Here is a 25,193-nt window from a genome sequence, read left to right on the forward strand (position 1 = left end):
GAAAAGAAAGAAAGAGAAGAAAGAAAGAATAAAGAAAGGAAGGAAGGAAGGAAGGAAGGAAGGAAGGAAGGAAGGAAGGAAGGAAGGAAGAAGGAAGGAAGGAAGGATGGAAGGAAGGAGATGATGTTGGTTTCCTATTACTGTTATAAGAAATTACAGCAAACTTAGCTTAACCAGCACAAATTTATCGTTTTTCAGTGCTGGGTCAGAGGTCTGCAAATAGGTCTTATGATGGGGCTGGTTCCTTGTGGAGGCTGGAGGATGGAGTCTGTGTCCTAGCCTTTTCCAGCTTTCTCACCTCTATCTCCTTCCTTTCTCTACCTTTCCTCCTGATCAGGTTTTTCCTGGGGTAGAAAGGGGAGAGGGGCTGGATTTTTGCTGAGAAATATTGGTGATCTCTGTTAAGTCTCCATCACCTCCTGGGCTAACTCTAGGTCATTCCCTGGCTTCCCATGATGTCACCAATGTTTTCCCGGGAAGCAGCTAGTTGTGGATTTTGCTTTCTGGTGGGTGACCCGGAGCCCACTCACTGTGCCGCAACAACTGGGCGGTTAATCGATTCTCAGGCTGTGCTGATCCTTAGAGGCTGCCTGTGATTGTTGGGGAAGACTGAGCAGTAGGACTGCCTGGGGAGGCCAGGCCGACAGAGTGCCTTCTTCTCCATAGCCCTGCCTAGGAGGCTGTGGGAAGCTGCAGTGCCCTCCTAGGGTCATCTCTGTATAGTGTCATTTGAACAGCAACAAGAAAGATCACTGTATGCCTAGATTATTTACATCAGAAATGACCAAATATGTCATTGATAGCTTTGAGGACATGAAACCCAGAAAGAAAAGCAGAAAAATGTATGCTTGTTTCAGGGAAATTTACAATAAGAAGGAGTAGGGAGCTGTTGCCTTTACTGCAAATCCCACAGGGCGAGGGGCGTGGATTTCTTTTCTCCACAGCACTTACTGCTTTCAATGTACAATGCAGTTTACTTATTTATTATTATTACCTTATAACTGCAAGCTGCTCAAGGCTAGGTTCTCCCCTCCCCCATGGATTAATCCCAAGCACCTAGAAGAGTGGATGGTGGATGCTCAGTAAATATTAATACAGTGGATAAGTGTGGGTGGGCGAGGTTCTCAGAAGCTATCAGGTGACACGGATTTAAAGAACATGAAGCTCTTACCATCTGCCTGACCCTTACAAAGGTGTGACGGTTTTCAGAAATAAAGTGAGGCAGGAATGTAAGGAAACAATCCGGTAGAGGAATCCTCACTGGGACATCAAATACAACTGTATACAGTTAGTACTCTTGCATGGATTAACTGATCCACAGTCCTACAAAGAAACCCTTACACCATGCATGGGGCAGGTATGCAATTCACAGTTCACCCAGTTTGATATTAGGTTAATTTCTCACATAGCTGTCATTGATCTCCTGGGAACAGATCTTCCTACTGTAATACTATTTCTAGGATAAAATCAGTTACCACTGAAATTTGACTCCTCACAATTGGCTCCAAAGTGAAACTCTGCTGCAGGATCTAATTTACCTTTTTTTCTTTCTTTTGAGACAGAGTTTTGCTCTTGTCGCCCAGGCTAGAGTGCAATGGTGCGATCTCGGATCACTGCAACCTTCGCCCCCCCAGGTTCAAATGATTCTCCTGCCTCAGCCTTTTGAGTAGCTGGGATTATAGGCATGCACCACCACACCTGGCTATTTTTTTTTTTTTTTTTTGTATTTTTAGTAGAGATGGGGGTTTCACCATGTGGCCAGGCTGGTCTTGAACTCCTGACCTCAGGTGATTTGCCCACCTCAGCCTCCCAAAATGCTGGGATTACAGGTGTGAGCCACTGTGCCTGGCCTCTACTTTACTTTTTAGCTTCTCTATGGAGTTTTAATTTTCACTAATGATGCTATTACATTCTAGCAGCTAATTTCTCGCTTCAGACCTATCCTTGTTTATTTCAGAGTCTACTCTTTTCCTGTAATTTTGACTCCTCTTACTGTTTATTGTGTCTGTGGTTTGATGTGGGATATTGGAGTGCTCCTTGCTGAGTGTCTGTTATGGAAGATTTTGCTTTATGGTTTGGATCCCAAACTCAAGTTAAGTGTTGTTGACTTTTCCTGTGGAATTCATGAGGTTTTGTGGTTTTCTTCCTCCTGCTTTACTGAAATACAATTGACAAATAAAATCGATATATTTAAGATGTACCATGTGGTGATTTGATACATGTACACACTGTGAAATGATGACCACAATCGAATTGGTTAATACATCATCACTGCACATAGTTACCTTCGTGTGTGTATGTAGCTCTTGCTAAAAGATCTACTCTTTTAGCTGATTTCAATGGTGTGCATTAATTATAGTCACCATGTGATAGGATATGGCTGTGTCCCCACCCAAATCTCATCTTGAATTGTAATCCCCATAATCCCCACATATTGAGGCAGGGACCTGGTGGCAGGTGATTGGTTCATGGGGCAGTTTCCTCTATGCTGTTCTTGTGATAGTGAGTTCTCATGAGATCTGATGGTTTTTATCAGCATCTGGCATTTCTCCTGCCACACACGTCTCCTTCCTGCTGCATCGTGAAGAAGGTCCTTTGCTTCTCCTTCACCTTCTGCCATGATTATAAGTTTCCTGAGGCCTCCCCAGCCATATGGAACTGTGAGTCAATTAAACCTCTTTCCATCATGACTTACCTAGTCTCTGGCATATCTTTATAGCAGCGTGACAATGGACAAATACATCATGCTGTAATTAGATCCCCATAATTTATTTATTTATTCAGTTAATTATTTTTTGAGACAGAGTTTCACTCTTGTTGCCCAGGCTGGAGTGCAACGGCATGGTCTCGGCTCACTGCAACCTCCGCCTCCTGGGTTCAAGCGATTCTCTTGCTTCAGCCTCCTGAGTAGCTGGGACTACAGGCATGCACCACCATGCCTGGCTAAAATTTAGTATTTTTAGTAGAGACAGGGTTTCACCATGTTGGCCAGGCTGGTCTTGAACTACTGACCTCAGGTGATCCACCAGCCTTGGCCTCCCAAAGTGCTGGAATTACAGGTGTGAGCCACCTTGCCCAGCCCTGAATTTATTAATCTAACTGAAATAGATCAGTTTAATAATATTCCCCCATTTTCCCCGCCTCCCAGCTGTAGGCATCCACGGGATTTTTTTGTGTGCCTCAGGCATGTCACTGCTTCTGTATTATTATTATTTTTAACCATTAACTTCAAGCTTGGAGTTTCCCTTGACTGTGAAATCAAACTCCAAACCGGCAGGAGGCGAAGGTGGTGTTTTATTTTTGAAGGGAGACATTTCTCCTGTCCCAGATTCCAGCGAGTCACAGGCTTCCTGCTTCTTTTCTTGGGCTGGTCAGCACATTTTTTTTTTTCTAGCCCCACATTAAAAGCCCTGACAAAGCGTGGATCTCCACTCTCCCATTTCACCTCCCGCACAGACTCACCTAAACTTGTCCTCTGCTGCTGGGTTTCTCTCCATGCCCCCACCCACCACACTCCATCCCTTACCCAGCACTATTTTTCCTGACTTAACTAGGCATTGTTGTTTTTCATTTTAGTTCTATTTTTTCCTCCATTTTTAGAGAAAGATTTTACATTCATTTTGTCAAGCATCTTGCAAGAAACAGAAGTACCTTTAGTTTACATTCCACTATCCTCTCTCTCATATGCAATAACTGAGGAAGGTGGGGTATGGGTCTTCTCAGTGTCTTTTTCTCTTATTATGGTAGCATCAGAAGCCTTGACCTTATCTCATTGCAGTCTATTACTATGACCCTATGGCAGTGGTTCTTGGCTTAGGATGATTTTGCCCCCAGGGTTCAATCAGCAATGTCTGGAGACAGTTTTAGTGTTGGGACTAGGGGGCTGCTACCGTCATCTAGCCTATAGGATGCTATTGACATCCTATGATGCCCAGGAGGATCCCACAACGAAGAATTATCTGGTCCCAAATGTTCGGAGTGTCGCAGTTGAGGAACTTGGTTCTAAAGGAATGGCTCTTTCTTTCTTTCTCTCTTCCCCGAACGCACAGAGACGATACAAGCAAATAAGAGAAAGAGAGCGGAGGGGAGTGAGGATAAGGAGGAAGGAATGAAGGCGAATGAGGAGGCGGCGGGCTGGATGAGGGAGTGAGAGGCGGGAGGGGGGGAGGGCGGAGGTAGGTAGTGGGAGGGAGGGAGGTGAGTGCGAGGGAGCTGATATCGACATCAACCTCCCCCATCCCACACCTCCCTTATTTCCTTCCTTCCTTTTCTCCTTCCCTCCCTTCCTCCCTCCCTCCCTCCCTCCCTCCCTCCCTTCTTTCCATCCTTCCTCCCTTCCTTCCTTCCTGCCTTCCTGCCTTCCTGCCTTCCTGCCTTCCTCTCTCTTTCTCATTCTTTTTGAGACACCATGTCACTGCCACCCAGGCTGGAGTGCAGTAGTGCAATCACAGCTCACTGTAGCCTGGAACTCCTGGGCTCAAGTGATCCTCTTGCCTCAGCCTCCCCAGTAGCTGGGACTACAGTTGCTTGCCACCATGCCTCGCTAGTTTTTTTTTTTTAACTTTTTTTGTAGAGATGGTATCTTGCTATCTTGCCCAGGCTGCTCTTGAACTCCTGGCCTTAAGCAATCCTTCTGCCTTGGCCTCCCAAAGTGCTGGGATTATAGGCATGAGCCACCACACCTGGGTGGCACGTTCTTAATTATTAGTCATCACTGTGTGTGGTATTCTCTGCCTCCTCCCTGGCCCCAGCCATCCTCCTCACTCCTGTGCTCTGAGATCCCTCCCAGATCTGCAGCTTCTGTCTCTCTGCCTGCTGGCTTCCTGTTGGCTTGGGTATTTGGGAGGCACTAATGATTGACTATCGAAGCAGGGAGAGAGGTCTGAATGTTTCTTTCCAAGTCTTATTTTGGCGATGGCTGTATCCCTGCATGTCTGCAGTTCCTCCTGGGCAGCCCCTTCTCCACAGCTGCCCCTCTTGCTGGGCTCTTGCTAGGCCATAACCACCCTAGGCTATTTCCTCTCCTGTCATTTTGACCCAGGTAGGCGGCAATGGCTCCCACTGTGGCTGGGCTCTGGGTACCTCAGCATCCTTTGATGTGTCCGCTTACTCTGCCCACAGCTCTGTAAATGGGAGCTTCGTTAGTTTTGTTCTAAAACCATCTGAGTGGAACTCTGTGTCCTGCCAGGATTCTGACTGATACAGTCACCATGGTTTCATTAACTGGAGGGCACGGTAACCTCATTTAATGCACCAAATTGTCTTTCCTCTCTATCCTGTGTCTCTGCTACACTAGGCTCATGTAGGCCCATCACCCAATAAGGTGACCTCTGTCTCTGTACATTATGGTGATATAGTGGCATCCATCTGCCGAGAGGCCTTGACCCAGATTCTTATGCTTAGGAAGAACTGCAGAGATAGAGCTGAAGACAAAAGTGATTTGACTTTTCAAGGTTGGCAGCCAGATGCTGAGCTAAGGATGCCTTCATCTGTTGTTTTAAAATTATATATATTTAATTTTTTTAATTAAAATGAAATTTTTTTTTTCAAGTCATGGTCCCACTCTGTCCCCCAGGCTGGAGTGCAGCGGCACAGTCTCGGCTCAACTGCAGCCTCAACTTCCTGGGTTCAAGTAATCCTTCCACCTCGGCCTCCTAAATAGCTGGGACCACAGGTGTGTGCCATCACACCTGGTTAATTTTGTTTATTTTTTGTACAGACGAGATTGGTCTCCAACTCCTGGGCTCAAGTGATTGTCCCATCTCAGTCATCCGAAATGTTGGGATTACAGGCATGAGCCACTGTGCCTGGCTATATATATATATTTTAATGTATATCCCTTAATGTAGATATTTCCCATATTTATGTTCTCTTTGTTCTTGTTCCAATTTCTCCCCTCTCCTTGGGAATGCCTCACTAAAGGCTAGGACCATGTACGCCTCACCTCTGAGAGCGGCTGAGCTCTCCCTGTGTGGGTGTCTACTGGAAGTCTAATCCACAGCTAAGAGAAGAGTGGGCCTTTTACCCCAACTCTGCCCTGGAGTACAGTTTTATCTTCCTTTGGCTCAGGATCCGAGTGAGTATGGCCCTGAGCAAAAGAATTGGAGACCTGCAAAGCTGGACAATGCCTGTGCTCTGAACAGTCCATAATGGGGTTTAATGAACTCTGGGCAAGCAGCCCAGCTTGTTTGCAGGAGAAGCTGAGCTCTTCTCTGACTCTGACCTCAGACGCCTTGCCGAGTGGCTCCTTCATATCCCCTGGGTAGGCCACAGCTTGTGATGATACTGCAAAGAGGAAGCGGCAGACAACTGCACAGAGCCAGAAGGAGGGGCCGCTGCAGGCACCGCTTGCTGGTGGGCAGATGCCATGAGTGCACAAATGACACTGAGCGATGCTTTGGACACAAGCATCTGGAAGGGGAGGGAATGAGAGCGCATGCTCATTTTTGTGTGGGATTTGTGTGATTTAGGCTCTTTTAGAAGGACTGTTCCAGTGACAATGACAGCGAACTGAGTTGTGGACTTGCATTGTCCTGTCTTACACCAGGGACACTAACCAAATTCTGCTCACTTGGGGGTTCTGGGTCACTTTAAGTCTCTGGGTCTCCTCCACCGTGATTGTGGAGGGCATGGTCTGAGTCTCCCTGGGGTCAGGGTTCAGTTGTGGTCAATAATGGGAGTTTTGTGTCCACTGGAGTCCTAGTCCTGCAGGAGGGTTTTGATGCCAGGGCAGGCTGTGTGTAGGAAAGATGTCACTCGATCGGTGCCTCAGCAGAGATGAAGTCTGAGTGAGGGCAGCCACAAAATGCTGGCTGGACCCAGGGGCCTCCCCAGGGCTGACAGTCTGCCCCTCAGTGCAGGGCACAGGTATGCAGATTCCCTGGCTCTGTGGGGCTCCCTGACTGTAGAATCAGACCCCTAGGCTGTGGGTGGAGGCTGGGGTGAGGGCCTTGCTGGGACCAGCATGGCTGCAGACAAAGCTATGCTTCCCCATTCTCCTGGACATTATCCAGCACTAGCAGGCAGGAATCTGTCAGAAAGGGGAAGGGACAGGCATCTGAGGCACAGGGTCCTCTGGCCCTCCCTTGGGTAAGTACCCTAGGCTGAGGGCCAGGGCTGCCTGTAGTCTCCTCTCCTGCCTCAAAGTTACATCCGTTTCCCATACCTTTTTGGGATCTGAGATTTCCATGACCTTAGTCTTGGGTTGACTCTGTGACGTTTGCACTGTTTTCCTGATATTTCATAATTTTCATAATATGGTACTGCTTATTTCACCTGACTTCTAATTATTTTTGAATCAGGAAGCTTGAGCTCTTGTTCTTCCCTATTTTAAAGGGAAGGATTCTACTTTAAATTTCTTATCATTTCTTTTATATTTTATCTTGTCATTTTTTAGTGTCAACTTTTGTGCCTTTTAAGTTTTAAAAATTATCTTTTAGTTTGTTACATTACTATTTAGAATATTTTCTGCTTGATTTTCATCATATCATGATTTATTATTCTTGTATTGGCTGGTAAAATACTTAAATTTCATTTTGCTACCTTGTCCTTTACCACTGAACTATAAAACTTCTTTTCTTTTTCTTGAGACAAGGTCTTACTCTGTTGCCCAGGCTGGAGTGCAGTGGCGTGATCTCAGCTTACTGCAGCCTCTGTTTCCTAGGCTCAAGTGATCCTTCTGCCTCAGCCTCGTGAGTAGCTGGGAACACAGGCATGCACCACCACAACTGGCTTATTTTTGTATTTTTTTTGTAGAGATGGGATCTCACCATGTTGCCCAAGCTGGTCTTGAACTCCTGGGTTCAAGCAATTCTCTCATCTTGGCCTTCCAAAGTGCTAGGATCATAGACATGAGCCGCCGTGACTGGCCTTTTCTTCCTTTTTTATACCATTATTTATTTATTTATATCAATTCTTATGTTGTTTCTCTGTAGTGTCCTTTTACATTTTTTCCAAGTGGCAAATGTTGTAGATAATCCCCTAAAGTTGCACTTTTCTGAGCTGAGCAGTTTCATCTCTGCAGTAACTCTTTGTCTATAGGTTTGCAGGTACATGTTGAAGGAAAACAGAAAACAGAAACAAATACAACCTCCTTCCCTAAAACAGGATGTTGTATTTGTTTCTATTGAGGCATAACAGCTTACTGCACACTTAGCAGCTTCCAACGGCACTCATTTCTTAATGCACAGTGCTGTGGGTCAGAAGTCAGGGTGGGGCATGACTGGGTTCTCTGCTCAGGGTCTGGCGAGGCTGAAATCAAGGCATCCATGGACTGTGTTCCTGTCTGGAGGCTCTGGAGAAGAATCTGCTTCTAGGACCATGGAGGCTGTTGGTTGTTGCTTGTGTTTGTCGGACTGAGCCTCCTGTTGCCTGGTGGTCTGCCCTCTGCTGCTAGAGGCTGCCCCCGTTCCTTCTCACATGGCTCCCTGTCTTCAAGCCAGCAACAAACGCCTCTCATGCTTTGAACCTCTTTCCCCTCAAAAAGCCAAGTGCCTTCATTTTCATTTTACTTATTCATTTATTTTAGAGATGGAGTCTCACTTTGTTGCCCAGGCTGGAACGCAGTGGCACAATCATGGCTCACTCCACGCTCAACCTTCTGGGCTGAAGCAGTTCTATTGCCTCAGCCTCCCAAGTAGCTGAGACTACTGATGCATGCCACCATGCCTAGCTAAGTTTTTAGTTTTTTGTAGAGATGGGGTCTTGCTATGTTGCCCAGGTTGGTCTCAAACTCCTGGCCTCAAGTAATCAGCCTCTCCAAATGCTGAGATTACAGGTTTGAGCCACCGTGCCTAGCACCCCTCCACTTTTAATAACAACTTTATTGATCTATAATTCACATACCATATGATTCATCCATTTAAAGCAGGAGTGTCCAATCTTTTGGCTTTTCTCGGCCACATAACAAGAAGAATTATCTTTGGCCATATATAAAATACACTAATGATAGTTGATGAGCTAAAAAAAACTCACAAAAAACTCACAATGTTTTAAGAAAGTTTAAGAATGTTGGGCTGCATTCAGAGTCACCCTGGGCTACATGTGGCCTGTGGGCTGTGGGTTGGACAAACTTGATTTAAAGTGTAGCATTTAATTGTTTTTAGTATATTCACACAATTGTGTAACCATCACTACAATCTAATTCTGGAACATTTTTATCACCTGCAAAAGAAACCCCATACCCCCTTATCAGTTCATTTCTCCCCAGTCTCCAACCCTAGGCAGCCACTGATCTACTTTATGTCTCTATAGATTTGCTTATTATCGACATTTCAATAAATTGAATTATTTAAGATGTGGTCTTTTGTGACTTGCTTCTTTCAGTTACCATAATGTTTTCAAGGTTCATCTACCTGGTAGTGTGTCAGCACTTCATTCCTTTTCTTTTTCGAGACAGAGTCTTGCTCTGTCACCCAGGCTGGGGTACAGTGGTGCAATCTCGGCTCACTGCAACCTCTGCCTCCCGGGTTCAAGCAATTCTCCTGCCTCAGCCTCCTGAGTAGCTGGGATTACAGGCACACATCACCACTCTTGGCTAGTTTTTTTTGTATTTTTAGTACAGATAGGGTTTCACCATGTTGACTGGGCTGGTCTCGAACTCCTGACCTCATGATCTGCCCACCTCAGTCTCTCAAAGTGCTGGGATTACAGGCATGAGCCACGGTTCCTGGTCAGCACTTTATTGCCAAATAATATTCCACTGAATGGATATACCACATTTTCTTAATCCGATCATAGGTTGGTGGACATTTGAATTGTTTTCACCTCTTGACTATTATGAGTAATGCTGCTCTGAACATCCATATACTAGTTTTTGTGTGGACATATGTTTGCCTTGCTCTTAGGTATGTTCTCAGGAGGAATTTCTGAGTCAAATAGTAACTCTATGTTTAACTTTGTAAGAAATGTCCAAGCTGTTTTCCACAGCAGTGGCACTACTTTATATTTGCTCCAACAATATATGAGGGCTCCAATTTCTCCACATCTTTACCAAGGGTTGTTACTGTCTTTTTGATTATAACTGTCCAGTGGATATAAGGTGGTAAGTATCTCATATTTGATATGCATTTTCTCAGTGACTAATGATATTGAACACTTTTGCATGTGCTCTTGGTCATTTACACCTCTTTTTAAAAGAATTTTCTATTCAAATCTTTGGACTATTTTAAAATTGGGTTATTTTTCTTTTTATTGTGGAGTTGTAAAAGTTCTTTGTATATTTTGAATATGACTCTAATCAGATACTTAATTTGCAAATAGTTTCTCCCATTCCATTGTCTTCTCTCTTTCTTGATAGTGTCTTTTAAAGACACAAGTTTTTCATGTTTATGAAGTTCAATTTATCTAGCTTTTTGACCAGGCATGGTGGCTCATGCCTGTAATCTCAGCAATTTGGGAGGCTGAGGTGGGTGGCTCATTGAAAGCCAAGAGTTTGAGACCAGTCTGGCCAATATAGCAAAACCCCATCTCTACTAAAAATATGAAAATTAGCCAGGTATGGTCGCACGCACTTGTAGTCTTAGCTACCCAGAAAGCTAAGGCATGTGAATCTCTTGAACCAGGGAGGTGGAGGTTGCAGTGAGCGGAGGTCATGCTACTGCATTCCAGCCTGGGTGACAGAATGTGTCTCCATCTCAAAAAAAAAAAAAAAAAAAATTACGTAGCTTTTCTTTGGTTGGTTGTGCTTTTGGTGTCTGATCTAGGAATGTTTGCCTAACTGAAGGTCATGAAGATTTACTCCTATTTATTTTATAAATAATTTTAGCTCTTACGTTTAAGTCTATGATTCATGTTGAGTTAATTTTTGTATATGATATAAGATAGAGGTCCAACTTCATTCTTTTTCGTGTAGATACCCAGTTATCCCTGCACTATTTGTTGAAAAGACAAGTCTTTCCCCATTGAATATCTTGGCATCCTTGTCTAAAATCAATGTACCATAGATGTGCAGGGTTATCTCCAGACACTCAATTCTATTTCACTGATCAGTATGTCTGTCTTCACACTAATAACATACTATTTTGATAACTATCCCTTTGTGATAAGTTTTGAAAATGGGAAGTATGAGTCTTCCAACTTTGTTCTCTTTCTTAAAGATAATTTTGGCTACTCTAGATCCTTACATTTCCACATGCATTTTAGGATCAGTTTTTCTATTTCTGTGAAAAAGGAAGCTGAGATCTTGATAAGATTTGCATTGAATTTATAGATTGTTTTGGAGAGTATTTCCACTTAAACAATGATAAGTTTTCCAATCCATAAACATGGATTGCAAATGGAATTATTTTTCCATTTATTTAGGTCTTCTTTAATTTTTTTGCAATATTTTATAGTTTTTGGTGTTCAAGTCTTTCTCTTCTTTTGCTAAATTTTTTCCTGAACATGTTATTATTTTTATGCCATTGTAAATGGAATTTTCTTCCAAAACTTCGTGTTGAGATTGTTCATTGTTTAGTGTAGAGAAATATAATTGATCTTTTCATATTGATCTTGTATCCTGAAACCTTGTTGAATTCATTTATTAATTCAATTCATTTTTGGGGGGTAAATTCCTTAGAATTTTCTGTATACAAGATCATGCCATCTACAAATAGAGATAATTTTACTTCTTTCCCAATCTGAATGACTTTTGTCTCTTTCTCTGCCTAATTGCCCTGGCTACAACCTCCAATACAATGTTGAATAAAAGTGGCAAGAGCAGACGTCTTTGTCTTGTTTCTGATTTTATGGGAATTTTTTCAGTCTTTCACCATTAAGTATGATTAGTAGTGTGTGTGTGTTTTTTCTTTTTTTTTTTGAGATGGAGTCTCGCTCTGTCACCCAGGCTGGAGTGCAGTGGTGCAATCTCGGCTCACTGCAAGCTCCACCTCCTGGGTTCATGCCCTTCTGCTTCAGCCTCCCAAGTAGCTGGGACTACAGGCACCCGTCACCATGCCCAGCTAATTTTTTGTATTTTTAGTAGAGACAGGGTTTCACCATGTTAGCCAGGATGGTCTCGATCTCCTGACCTCGTGGCCCCCCAAAGTGCTGAGATTACAGGCATGAGCCACCCTGCCTGGCCCAATTAGTAGTGTGTTTTAATAAATGCTCTTATATTGTTATTTTCAGGAGACCTTAGTTTTTGGAGATATCCATTGAAATATTTACAAATTAAATAATGTGATATCTTAAATTTACTTTAAAATAATCCAACAAAAGGAAATGGGGGACATAGATAAAAAGGAGTTAGTTCTATGTCGATAACTATTAAAGCTGGGTGATGAGAACCTGAGAGTGCATTCTACTCTAATGAACTCTAATTTTGTGTATGCTTGAAAACTTCTATAATAAAACTTAAATAAAACCCCATCAGACACACATTCTCCACTCAGTCCCCAGGCCCCTAAAGATAATTGACTAAAGGCTTTAGAATTGAATGGAGCCTCAGTTGGATATGATTACTCATTAAATGGTATAACCAATGCCCTGCCCTAAGTTCCCATGCAGGAGGAAATCTGGCTGGAGTATACAGTCACCATGTCTCAGCACAGGCCTGGTCCCTTTATGAGACTGGGGTGCACAAATGATCAGGCCCTGGATGAGCAAAGTTTCAGTGAAAGAGTAGACAGTCTTAGTCCATGTTCCCTGGATGCAGGCTTTGGGTGGAGAAGGGGTAGGGTAGTCCCAGTATGTCTGGGAGGTAATCCTAGAAAACAGTAGTAAAGACTGGGGAAGTGAAATGGGGAAGAGAGGAAGGAAATCCAATACAGATGCATTATCAAACCAATGACAGTGTGGGACACTGGCCCTTCGACGAGCTGGGGAACTCTCTGCAACAGTGTGGCGTATGCCTCAGAGGTATCCTAGCATAGGTGCTGGGACGTTTACACAGTAAATCCTGCCAGTCTTTGATGGAGGTTGCTCCCTGGGGGCTTAGATTTTCTAGCAGGAAGCCCTCAGGCAAAGAGATGCAACTGCTGGGTTGGAAGTAAGGTGGGCATTCATTGCAATGTAAGGCCCATGGTCATATGGGGCTGGGGTGTATCACTACAGTGAGAGTATGCACCATACAGGATATCTGTCTTTAATGTATTTTCACCATAATCCTGTCCTGCAATTAACCTTGGGTATCATTTAAGCATTCACCCAGAAATTCACCTCTTTCCCAGGAAATGGAATAGAAAGTGACCTGATTAGCTGTTTACTTCAATTGCACCTTTTCTTTCAAGGCCATTGATATGGTTTGGCTGTGTCCCCACCCAAATCCCATCTTGAATTGCGCTCCCATAATTCCCACGTGTTGTGGGAGGACCCAGTGGGAGATAATTTGAATCATGGGGGCAGTTTCCCAGACACTGTTCTCATGGTAGTGAATAAGTCTCATGAGATCTGATGGTTTTATCAGGGGCTTCTGCTTTTGCATCTTCCTCATTTTTCCTCTTGCCGCCACCGTGTAAGAAGTGCCTTTTGACTCCTGCCATGATTCTGAGGCCTCCCCAACCATGTGGAACTGTCAGTTCAATTCAACCTCTTTTTCTTGCCAGTCTTGGGTATGTTTTTATTAGCAGTGTGTAAACGGACTAATACAGTCATCCTGTAGAATCTCAGAGAAGCAATTTTGAAAATGAAAGAAAATGAAGATGCAGTCTTTCAAGCTGTCACAGACATCTGTTATGCCATCTTGCTCTATGAAAGGCAGCAGAAGTGACTCATGTTTCCAGGTGCCAAATGGAAGAATATTTCTGATATAACCTCTGGCTTCAATCATCCTTCCTTCTGGGAAATCTCATCTCCTTCACTACCATCTTTTTGGGCTTTCCAGTAGCCCGTGAAAGCAATTAGGAAGTCTGTCAGGTTCTCCTGGTAGCCAAGATGTGACCCAGCTGCAGTGGTATGCTGGTAAATGTTTAACAATAGTTCAACAGTGGACTCTATGGAAAAAACAAAAACCCAAAGCCCCAATTTTAGCATTTGCTGATTTCGGTAGTGTAAATGATTCCACTGTGGCTGATTTCAAGCTACCAGTGGTTTGCCAACTGGCTTGCAAAATTTCTGAAAATGTACTAATTGGCCCTCAGGAGCTGTTATAAGCTGCACCCAACACGCCACACCTCTCCTGGACCCCTGTGGTTTAGAGCCCAGTCTCTGCAAATCCTGCCCACGGCATCCACCGCAGGAACCACCCCAGCCCTGAAGGGACCGCAGGAAATCAGTGCTGGTCCAGACCCCTGAGGTGAGGAGATCAGCAGCTCGCTGCAGCCCTGCACAGACTATTCATAGACCCTCACTGGTTCTGAAAACCAATCTGGCGTGACAGATGAGCGTTGGAAAGAGGCTTGTTATGGACTAGCAGAGAATGCAGAAGTCCCAGCTCTGCAGACAGCCCCTCAGGCTAAAAGGCAGGTTGCAGATCGTTCAGAATTCACGGTTGGAGTTGAGACTCCCACCGCTCCTTGTCCTGATCAGCACACTCTGTGGGAGGTCACTGAACCTCACCTAACCTCACCTGAGTTTGGTTGTCCTACGGTCACTCTTCATGAATCACTTTTCGTTTTCTTTAATAGAAGCCAAATTAACTTCTGGGTACTGAGCTAAGCCCAGTGTCTGGTGGGATGGGTAATGGAGCTAAAGAGAAGTGCCCCTTGGCCAGTGAGAGTGGCCCCTTGTGCCCAAGAAAACAAGAAGTTCAAACGCTAGAAAACCTCACGTTCAGCTGAGTTAAATTAGTTGATGATATTTAAATTAGCTAGCTATTTTTCCAAATTGGTGTTTCAGTGGAATTCCAGGAAAATGTAGATGGAAGGGAAAAAACAGAGTTAGGAGAGAGAAATTTAGGATAATTTGAGAATTTATTTTTGGAGAGGCACTAGAAACATTTTATAATTACAGAGCAATGCTCTTTATTTCAGCCTAAGTTTTCCAGGTAACCAACATATGTGCACCACAAGACAGTATCTATTGCCCAGGCTGGAGTGCAGTGGCGTGATCCTGGCTCACTGCAACCTCCGCCTCTGAGTTCAAGTGATTCTCCTGCCTCAGTCTCTTGAGTATCTGGTGTTACAGGCACCCACCACCACACCTGGCTAATTTTAGTATTTTTAGTAGAGATGGGGGTTTCACCGTATTGACCCAGCTGGTCTCGAACTCTTGACCTCAAGTGATCTGCCTGCCTCGGCCTCCCAAAGGGCTGTGATTACAGGAATGAGCTACCGCACCTGGCCTAGATCAGCGTGTTATGTGCTTCTTTTGAATGCTAAAAGGACTTATTAATATCAGATGTCAAATCTTGGAAAGCTTCATTGTTCCTGGCTGAGGAAAGAGCACCTTGGCTAATCAAGCCACTTTCCCCCATTATGTTTCACCACTGAAGTGAGAGCTTGTCATTTTATTAGCAGGCCTCCTCACTAGGAAGGAACAAGTTGCTCTGTTCATTTTTCATCTATGATATGGTATTTCAGTGCTTACAGACTGGAATAAAACAATATGCAATAAAAGAGGGAAAGAAATTCTCTCCACTTATCCTACAAAATTCCCGGAGATGACAGTTATGCTATTGATCTCAAATGACACATTATCAGATAAAGATGTGGTGTGTCAATACAGCCCGAAAGGATCATACTTAAATCGATCTACTTGAACATTGACTTTCAATGCATTAAAGATCTTTTAAAAACACGGTCCTTCTTGCATGTGTGTTCTGCCTGATCAATTTTTGCATTATTGCTAACAAATGAAACCAGTCATCAATGATGAAAGACAATTAAAATCTTCTCATAAACATTATCTGATGCATCCTCAAGTACATGTATATTGAGAGGCTATTGAGAGAGGCAGAAAGACTGTGGAGAGAGACAAAGAGAGTGAGGGAGAGATTGAGTCACTGAAGGTTTGGGAAAGAAAAATGCTGGAAGGGGGTGCCCTTTGGGGACAAGGACTTGGCAGTGGCATGTGGTGGAATGCGGATAGCAGTGGGTGCGGGGAAGCCTGGTCTTGTGGAACTGATTTCTTTGAAACTGGATTCTGCTCCCCAAAATGTTCCCTTTTATTTTCAGGTGTCTGGAGCAGGCTGGTAGCTGTGATCTGGGGAGAAGGTGGCATCGGGAGACAGCTTTTGAAGAGGGAGTGTTGAGATGTCAGAGCAGCCAGGGAGGGTGGGCAGCCAGGTTTTCTGCCTCTCCTTCCCCCAGGTCTAGATCAGCCTTCCCCCAGATGTGGTCCGGGGCCACTCTCAAGCCTGTAACAGGTCTCCCTGTGGCTGCTCTTGCCTGTTCCCATCAGTTCTCATCCAGCCCCCGAGGGAGCCGAGCACCTAAATCTGCCCACATGCTGCCCTCAGAGCATTCCCACTGCACCTGGATGCAGTCCTGCCTGATGTCCCCTCCCATCTGCCACCTTCAGCTCATAACCTGGCCCCATAGTCTCTTGTGGTATCGTGACTTTTCTGGCCCTTAAACATGCTATTCCTTCCCATCTTCGAGACTTTTTTCATGATGTTTCCTCTGGAATGTTCCTCCTGTGGCTGTCTCTCTCCTTCACATTCAATTTAAACGTTGTTCCTTTACAGAGGCTTCCAGAGAAATGGGTGCTGCCTATAATCCCCCATCTTAGGCCTCATTTTCTTCAAAACTCTGCACCCTTTGTCTGACCCATGGTGTGAGCCTCTTCACCTGCTTAGTTTTTATCTCACATTAGAACTGAAGCTTGGCTGGGGCTGGGCAGTGGCTGTCCTGTCCAATCCACATCTATGGCACCTCACAAGGATCATTTTAAGACTCTGACGAAAGCTAAGAACTTCCTAGAGAAATGCACACACATTTCTAGATGTAACAGCAGCAGTGCCATGGTTCCCCCGGGCAGCGACCATGTGAAGAACCACCACCACCCTAGAAGGTCTTTTCCAGCAAGACTGAAGACGGGCTGGGTACAGAAATTGTTTTGCTCAGAGAAACTGTAAACTGCCTTAAGGTCAAAAGAACTTCTTTTTTCTCCTCTTTTTCTCTCTCTTTCTTTCTTTCTTTCTTTCTTTCTTTCTTTCTTTCTTTCTTTCTTTCTTTCTTTCTTTCTTTCTTTCTTTCTTTCTTTCTTTTCTCTCTCTCTCTCTCTCTTTCCCTTCCTTTCTTTCTTTCTTCTTTTTTCTTTTTTTTGATGGAATCTCGCTCTGTTGCCCAGGCTGGAATGCAGTGGCACGATCTCAGCTCACTTCTCCTGCCACAGCCTCCTGAGTAGCTGGGACTACAGGTGCCTGCCACCACGCCTGGCTAATTTTTTGTATTTTTAGTAGAGACGGGGTTTCACCGTGTTAGCCAGGATGGTCTTGATCTCCTGACTTTGTGATCTGCCTGCCTTGGCCTCCCAAAGTGCTGGGATTACAGGCATGAGCCACTGCGCCCGGCCAAGAACTTCATTTTCTAGAGCAGAAGCCAGAGTGGCAGAAAACACATTTTTCCATTTTTAGGGGAGGGCCCTTTGGCTGCTCATGGAGATGGTCAGAGGTACAGGAGGGACTTTGGCTGGTGTGCACTGGGGTGGTAACTGGGACAATAAGAACTGTGTGGCCTGCTCAGTGTGGAAAGGTGCTAGGAAGGCTCCTTGGGCCGCAGCGTCTCAGGGTGTCCTTTCATGTTGTTTCCTTCACTAACTTTGTGAATTCCTTCATTTTGATGTTGATCTTTGCTAAAATTCTGCTTCCAGGGGAGAGCTGGGAGCTGGGGGAATAGGAATGGGCCTTGGTGGAGGAGGAGGGAGGAAGAGGAGGGAGGAGGAAGAGGGAGGAGGAGGGAGGAGGGTGGGGGAAGAAGAGGAGGTAGGAGGAGAAGAAGGGGAGGAGGAAGAAGGAGAAAGGGGAGGGGGAGGAGGGAGGAGAAGGGGGAGGAGGGAGGAGAAGGGGGCGGAAGGACGAGGAGGGAAGAGGGGTGAGGGAGGGGGGAAGGAAGGAGGAGGGAAAAGGAGGAGGAGGGAGGAGGAGGAGAGAGGAAGGGGAAGGAGGGAGGAGGAGGAAGTAGTAGGAGGGAGCAGTATGAAGAGGGAGGAGGAGGGGAAGGAGGTAGGGGGATGAGGAGGGAGGAGGAGGGAGGAGGGGGAGAAAGAGGGAGGAGGAGGGAGTGGAGGGAGAAGAAGGGAGGAGGACAGAAGAGGAGGAGGGAGGAGGAGGAAGGAGGAAGAAGGAGGAGGATGAAGAGAAAAGAGGAGGGAGGAGTATGAGGAGTGAGCAGAGAAGGAGGTGGGAGGAGGGATAAAGAGGAGGGAGAAGGAGGGAGGAGGGGGGAGGAGGGATAAAGAGGGAGAAGGGGGGAGAAGGGGGAGAAGGGGGAAGGAGGAGGAGAGAGGAGGGAGAAGGAGGGAGGAGGACAGAAGAGGAGGAGGGAGGAGAAGGAGGGAGGATGAGGAGGAAGGAGGAAGAAGGAGGAGGAGGTCTTCACACCCAGCACCTTTCTACCCGTGTTTGGGAACTTCACTCACTGTCCTCTGTGTCGTTTCTGGCTCCCCAGGACAGCTGCCATGAGAGGACCCTATGACCCCACTGCCGCTGCTGTGGGCTGGATCATCAGTTCACCTGGATCACTGGACCCAAGGTGGGCAAGAGTGCTTTGTGGGGCTTTTGGAACTTGGAATTGAGAAAGTCAGCCTCCTTTAGGTGTCTGAAGTTTTAACACAAAACTGCGGTTTCCGCCACGTGGGCTAAAGAAGGGAATGGAGCTGGGTGGGGTGGTGGGAGGGGAGAGAGACTCCTGAGAGCACCCTGCCTCTGGCCTTCTTGAGATTCATTGATGCCTGAAGCCTAGACGGATTCTCACTGTTGAGTTATTGAGACACTTCATGATTCTTTAAATACATCCCCCTTTTTGCTTACACTTGAGTTGGGTTTTTGTTATTTGTAACCCAAATAATTTGCACTGTTGGAACTTCAACTGATTCAGAGTCAGGTCTGCCCAGGGCATGACCCTAGCCCCATCGAGAGGAGCACTGCCCATCAGGGCTCCTGAAAGCAGAGGCACCTTGGGGTGGATCTGTGAGGTCTCTGAACCACCGAGGGCTGGACAAGTAAACTGGAGGCGCCAAAGGCCAGGAGTGGGTCAGCCGTCTTGCCTAAAAAGGAGGTCAGGAGAACACATCTCGGGGGGCTTCAACCTGGGACACAGCCCTGAGACACTAGTGTTTCTGCTTTGGTACCAGAGTGTCTGATCAGCTACGGTCCCTCCGTGAGTCAAGGAGTCCCTGTGTGAGCTGCATTAAAGGAATTACATTGCTTTACAGGACGAATGGTGTAGAACGATCAGCTAAGACCTACCTCTGATGACTGTCCTTTGGATTCATGGAGTTAGTTAAGGACTCAAGAATAGAACCAGGGGTAGTGACTACCAGAAAGCCTTAGCTACAAAATCAAAGTGAATAGAGTGCTGGGTGGGCATAATTTAGAGGGGAAAAAGTCAAGCTCACACCAGGAATTACAATTTCAAAACATGGGAATACTTGTGGTCTCAGAGAAGAACGCGAAGCATGCTTGGCAGCAGGCCGAGCCCCACAGCCTTTCCCGGTATTGTGCCCTCTTCCCCACAAATCTCACTTGAACGATACCCAGGAGAGGTGTGAGAAGGGTAGGCTGCTCTTTTTTTTTTTTTTTTTCTTGTTTGGAGATGGAGTCTCCCACTGTTGGCCAGGCTGGAGTGCAGTGGCGTGATCTCGGCTCACCGCAAGCTCCGCCTCCCAGGTTCATGCCATTCTCCTGCCTCAGCCTCCCAAGTAGCTGGGACTACAGGCACCCACCACCACGCCTGGCTAATTTTTTGTAGAGACGGGGTTTCACCATGTTAGCCAGGATGGTCTCGATTTCCTGACCTTGTGATCCACCTGCCTCGGCCTCCCAAAATGCTGGGATTACAGGCATGAGTCATCGTGCGCGGCCGGCAGGCTGCTCTTTAGGGGCAGCTGGTAGCTTGATACATCCACATTTGGTTTCCTCCTCCAAAGAGGCACCTTCATCTTGGGATGACTACATTTAAGAGTTGGCAGAGACCAAAGAGGTCACCTGGGGTCCTTTAGCAAGGATTCTAGAGTGGGCTTTCCTTGTTCCACAAGTTCCTGACATTGTACATGAAATGTCTGTGGAGCTCTAATTAGGCAAAAGGAGTCAGACTGCTGGGACCAAGGGAAAGCAAAAAGAGAAAGCAGGTAGTCTGTAAATCTGCCTTTCTTCATGGTCCAGGACACATGGCCCCACTGCACAAATAACTCAGTTGTTTTCTGCTCCTAACTTATCACCAGACCCTTGGGTAATAGAAAAATGCAAGTTATAAGGCTAGGAGATCAAGACCAGTCTGACCAATATGGCAAAACCCCATCTCTACTAAAAATACAAAAAATTAGCTGGGCGTGTTGGTACATGCCTGTAATCCCAGCTACTTGGGAGGCTGAGGCAGGAGAATCACTTGAACCTGGGAGGTGGAGGTTGCAGTGAGTGGAAATCGCACCACTGCACTCCAGCCTGGGTGACAGAGTGTGACTCTATTAAAAAAAAAAAAAAAAAAAAAAAGTGCAAGTTAGCTCACTGCAACCCTGATGTTACCAATACTGGACAAAGCCCTCCCCAGCACACAGCACAAGCACCAGCCTACAAAATCTCTAGCAAGCCTTTGTCTCTTTGCAGTCTGCTCCTCTCTTGCTAATTTGCCCCTTGTACCATTGCAATGTGTTTTTGTACTTACTTTTCCTAGCAAATCTGCGTGTGTTTTTTTTTGTTGTTTTTTAAAGAGTCTTGCTGTGTCACTCAGGCTGGAGTGCAGTGGTGTGAACTCAGCTCACTGCAATCTCCACCTCCCGGGTTCAAGCAATTCTCATGCCTCAGCCTCCCAAGTAGTTGGGACTACAGGCATGCACCACCAGGCCTGACTAATTTATGTATTTTTTAGTAGAGACAGAGTTTTGCCATGTTGACCAGCCTGGTCTCGAACTTTTGGCCTCAACTGATCTGCCCACCTTAGCCTCAAATCTGCCTTTCTTTACCTACAAATGTCTTGGTAAATTTTTACTGCCTACACAATACTGACCTAACATAGTTGCTACCTGTGACAATGTTGTGTGTCACATTACTGGGGAAGAAGGTCTGTGGTTTTCATCAGGTAGTCCCAGGACTTGTCACCTTCAGCTAGTTCAAATCCACTCTCCAACCCAGTCAGTGGGGATGAAGAGAGAGAGATCTGAGGAGAGGAGTGTGGGTGAAGGCTCTGTGGGTGGGCAACAGCAAGGCCTGGATGAGGAACAAAATATACTAAGACCTGGATTGCTGTTTCCCCATTATTGTGTCTTTCGAAGAACCCACTGGAAGGACCCCAAAGAAGCTTAATTTTGGAACTTAGAGAAGTGTGACAGCTGTAAACCGTGCTTTTCTTAACTGGGAATTAATAAGTAAACAGGAACTCCTCAGCTTCTAGAATGGAAGAGGATATTAGGATACTCCTGGTTATGACTTTGTATTTAAAAATACTACTTGCCAATGTTCTCGAAGTTTTGTATAAATATTAACTCATTAATCTTCATATTTGTTCCATAAGACAGATTTTTTTTTTAGCTTGAGAATTACCCTTCTGCTTCCACTAGCTTTAAGGCATCTTAAGTGTTAAAACTCATTGTGGAAAACAAGATACCTAAAAATAAATTTAAAAATATATCTAACAGGAGGAAAATAATCTGAGATGCTGAATTTGGCATTAAGATTCCTACTTGCAAAATAAAACAAAAGCAAAAGCAGAACCCACAGCTTTCATTTTCCATTTATATACCCAAGAAAAACCAGCATTATCCACGTTGCCATAGAAGAAACACAGGAGCTTCTTTAACATGTGTTCTTAGGTACATAACTTGGCACTTCTCCCTTGGTTTCCCTGGTCATAGAATGAAGGTAGAAATGAGTAATGACCCTTCCCAGGGAGAGCAGGAAGCACAGTAATTAGCATAGAAGAGCCTTCACCAGCAGGATACCATGTAGGTGAGCCCTCCCGAGAGATGAAGCAAAGTGAGATTTTTTTCCAGGGACATGAGAATTATTTTCAGTAGTTTCTTTCCATCTTCCCAGAGGCATCTGCAGAGATCAGCCCTCATCTGATCTCAATTTCTCATGAACTGCCCTTTCAGCTCCTCCTCCTATTGTGGTAAATGACTCCTCCTGATAAGGTTGGGATACATGTCCTATCCAAATCTCATGTTGAATTGTAATCCCCAGTGGTGGAAGTGGGGCCTAGTGGGAAGTGATTGGATTTTGGGGGTGGATTTCTCATGAATGGTTTCTCTTGGTACTGTCCTCATGATAGTGAGTTCTCACAAGATCTGATTGTTTTAAAGTGTGTGGCATCTTCCTCCTCTCTCTTGCTCCTACTCCAACTATATGATATGCCAGCTCCCCCTTCACCTTCTGCCGTGATTGTAAGTTTCCTGAGGCCTCCCCAGAAGCCAAGCAGGTGCCAGCATTATGCTTCCTGTACAGCCTGCAGAACTGTGAGCCAATAAACCTCTTTTCTTCATAAATTACCCAGTGTCAGGTGTTTCTTTATAGCAATGAGAGAAAGACCTAATACACCTCCCCAGCGCCCGAGCCCCCTCCTGTTTTGGTGCCTGAGTGCTGTGACCCCTACTGCAAACCTACCACGTGTCAGTCATGGCCCTGCAAGATAACAGTTGTCTCATGTGGTCAGCATAAAAACTCTATGAGGAAGTAATGCATAGTCATGTTGCCAATCAGGGAACTGATACCTAGCAACTCCCTTATTTCCTTTAATCTTCCCTCAATTCTTGCAACTCTGTCTTCTCTAAGATCACCAATGACTGCAAAGTATGGTGGGAAACATGCCAAACTGATCAGTTAATTTTTATAAAATACATGTTTAGGTTTTCTGAATATACAAGTAATACACATCCTTTGAGAGGACATAAAAACTACAACAAGAATATAGATAATTATGAGAACACCTCTAATCACACCAGAGATGCAGCAACTCTGGAGGTGTGTTGCTTTAGTTTTCCTTCAAGAAAAATCTTGCCATTGAAATGCAGTTAGCAGATGGACTCCAGCTGTCAGCATCTTCAAGACCCGCCTCAGTGTTGGAGAAGAAGCCATATTCTTCCTGGATGGCCCACAGCCAATGATTGAGTATGCTGGGGATACCATGACTGATCAATGTCTGCACAATCTAGGACTATTCTAATGTCTTCTCTTCAGAGTTCTCCTTGGGTTGGCAGGGGCCAGAAGACTTCACTAGAGTGTGGTGTTCTCTGTTCCATGGGAAGGCCTGGGGACACGCTGTTCATGAAGGCCATTGGGAACGTGTGGGTGGAGGGGCACTAGCATCACAGAGAATTAACTGATTACTTTTGGTAAAAATGGGAGTAACTCTAAAAAAGATTGTATTTCAGTAGAAAACTATAGTGCACCCATTATCAAAGTATAGTCCTGCTCATTTTCTTTGAGGTTTTATCTCTCTGTGAATTTAACTAAATCTATTGGAAGCCAAAATAAAATTCTAAGGCCCCCCAGTGATCTGAGTGGACCCCTCGTCATGACCAAGGGCATTCCAAAGTTGGTTCAGGCCATGACAGAAAAGGGGTGTTGAACCTGCCTCATTATACCCTCTTCCCTTCTGGAATTCGGGAAAAGCTGACCAGTATTAACATCAACACAGATCCTAAGTCTGATAAGGAACATTCACAATCTATTCTCTCTGAAGCCTGCTATCTGGAGGCTTCATCTGCATGATGAAACTTTGGTCTCCACAACCCCTTATCATCATAACCCAGATATTCCTTTCTATTGATTCCAGGTCTTTGATAATAACTCTTTCAACCAATTGCCAATCTAACTGCCTTTCCAGATGGAAACAATGTAAATCTTACAAGTATTTGATTGACCTCTCACGTCTCCCTAAAATGTGTAAAACCAAGCTCTACTCTGACCACCCTGGGCACATGTTCTCAGGATTTTCTGAGGGCTGTGTCACGGGTCATTGGTCACTCATATTTGGCTCAGAATTTCAATTATTTTACAGAGTTTTACTCTTTTCATCAACACCAGAAACATTCAACTGCCATCTTCATTCCACCATCTAAAGATGCTTCAGTCTCAAATCTAAAATCTTGACTAGCTGCCTTTTGGCGGATAAGAAAGACCATAATTTGCTTCAAATGTTAACCTTCGTTTTTCTTTTGTTTTCGTAGAACAATACTTCGAATTCCGATCAAGCAATGCCATCTGAAATGAACAATTTAGCCTTGATAGTACCCTAAAACAGAAATTCTTGACACCTTAACAACTTAATAAGCAACAAGTTTGTGCTATGATGAAAAAAGTTGTTGCTATGTGAATACACTAGAAATTGTTGCCCTATATTTAAAAGATCTTAATGAAAAAATATGAACTTTTTTCTTTTTTTTAGATGGAGTCTTGCTCTGTCGCTCAGGCTAGAGTGCAGTGGTGCGATCTCCACTCATTGCAAACTCCGCCTCCCTGGTTCAAGGGATTCACCTGCCTCAGCCTCCTGAGTAGCTGGGATTACAGGCACCCACCACTGCACCTAGCTAATTTTTGTATTTTTAGTAGAGACGGGGTTTCACCATGTTGGCCAGGCTGGTGTCGAACTCCTGACCTCGTGATCCACCCGCCTTGGCCTCCCAAAGTGCTGGGATTACAGGCATGGGCCACTGTGCCTGGCCGAAGTTTTTTTCTTAATCAGAAAAGCACTGCCTCTTCTGTTGATTTATTCAACTGGTTAGATCTGGACTCCTGGAAATCTGCTCAGAGGAAGTTTTTCAGTCCTCGGCGATTATTCTCTGTATGGCTGTTGGGTTTACCCCTGGTGTATCATATGCTCCCAAGGGTTTTAAATGCTCCCCAGCAGCCACTTGAACATCAAATGATTGCCATCCGGCTCAGACAACTTGAGGAAACCAACATCAATTATGTAATTCCTGGCAGTGATATGACTTTGAACCCCACATATCTTTTGATAACGGTGACATCTTCCTGACTCTTCGTCCCAACAAGTGCATCAATAGTGCTAAGCGAGAGGAAAGCTGTGCCATTTGGTCACACTCTCAGCTTGCTGAAGGAAAGACCGAAGTGGGGAGAAATGTTAAAAGAAAAAAATTAAAATGAAGACTCAGGCCTGAAAAATTTCTGAGCAAACAAAATCAGGTAGGTCTTACAAATATCTTCAATTTTGCTTAAATTG

The sequence above is a fragment of the Rhinopithecus roxellana genome, chromosome 14 (assembly GCF_007565055.1).
Source record: "Rhinopithecus roxellana isolate Shanxi Qingling chromosome 14, ASM756505v1, whole genome shotgun sequence".
NCBI classification, from domain to species: Eukaryota; Metazoa; Chordata; class Mammalia; order Primates; family Cercopithecidae; genus Rhinopithecus; species Rhinopithecus roxellana.